This window comes from Sphaeroforma arctica (genome assembly GCF_001186125.1).
Source record: "Sphaeroforma arctica JP610 unplaced genomic scaffold supercont1.483, whole genome shotgun sequence".
Taxonomy (NCBI): domain Eukaryota; class Ichthyosporea; order Ichthyophonida; genus Sphaeroforma; species Sphaeroforma arctica.
Window position 1 is genome coordinate 26,336 of NW_014040075.1, and position 1,819 is coordinate 28,154.

Sequence of the window (1,819 nt, forward strand, 5' to 3'; positions counted from 1 at the left end):
CAAATGCACCACCACCCATAGATTCTAAACCCTAAACCCTAAAAGAGCTCTCAATCTGTCAATCCGCACTACGCCCGGACCTGGTGAGTTATCTGTACAACCCAGATGGTCTTACGAAGACAGTTGTTGCTGTTCCGCACATGTGCACAAGGGGTGTGTAGATGCAAACACCCACATTACAAACACAGACATGCACACCTATTGTCGTGCACAACTGCATATATAGTCTAACACACACACCATTGACACAGACATACACCCTTACGTAGGCTTTGATTGCGTCTATCAATCGATAGTAGTTTGGAATACACTATCATGATGGTTGTAAAACACCCGCTTCTAAACAATTCTATACAGATACGTGTCCGGTTGATACATATATTGATCTTTAGAATTGATATGGGCAATTGATAGATTGTACAAAGGTACAGGTTTCCATGGTGATGCATAGCTCATGCACAAACACAACACATCACACACACACCTAATCGGGTACTATATTGATCTTTGGCAGTGATATGGGCTATAAACAGATTGTACAAAGGTACAGGTTTCCATGGTGATACATAGCACATCACACACACACTTAATCGGGTACTATATGATCTTTGGCAGTGATATGGGGGGCTATAAACAGATTGTACACAGGTACAGGTTTCCATGGTGATACATAGCACATGCACAAACACAACACATCACACACATACTTAATCGGGTACTATATTGATCTTTGGCAGTGATATGGGCTATAAACAGATTGTACAAAGGTACAGGTTTCCATGGTGATACATAGCACATGCACATACGCAACACATCACACACACACCTAATCGGGTATCCAATTCGTAGATATACTGATCCTTCTCATAGATGCTAGCTATCAGTAGACTCATGCGAGTGTCGTCGCCGTTGAGTGCTGGGTCTTCCAGTCTCTCTGTTATGGCTAAGCGTAGGTCGTATTCTACATTCCGATCCTCCTGATTCGACGTGTACTCGTCGTACAACTCTTCGTAGGTCGCGGTTGACAGCCACTGTGACAGATCGTAAGACATGTGTTATATAATAAGACATGTGTTGTATATTAAGACATGTGTTGTATATTAAGACATGTGTCATGTAAGAAGACATGAGTCATGTAAGAAAATGTGTGTTATACAATACGACTTACTATAAATTTGGTTTTAGCAAAATGTATCGAGGGTGTGTACTTGTCGTACGGCTCTTTTGTATGTTGTGTAGAGCAACCACTACACATCCTATCTGTGATGTGTTGTACTGAGCTGAACTGTACACGTGTGCATCATCTATTTCTCGCTGACTACAGTTAAGGTGTGCTACCAAAGAAAAAAAGGAAGAAAAAAAAGGCTACAATGTGACAATAACCCATGCCATCTAGAGAGCACGGAAAGGGAGTCCACATACCTCGAGTAACTCGGCATTTAGTTCGGCGTCGGTTTCCTTGGCAACGCCGACGGCGGCATCTGATTGGTCCGTTGTTACACACATGGCGTCGTCATCTGAGGACGAGAAATCATCACTATCCGATGATACCATGGGTGTGTTGACTGACACGAGTGATGTATTATTGCTCTGTGTTCAGAAAATAGAAATGAAAAGTGAGTCTCAGATTTGAAATTTGAATTTTAATCGTATATGTCAAAAAGCACATTGGTTCATACTGAATCTTGCTTATGGATCCTAATTCTATAGAGATATACTCAGAAAATGAGGAACTAACTATATATATATATATAAATATATTTATAAACATACATATATATATATATAATGTATATACATACATACATACATACATACA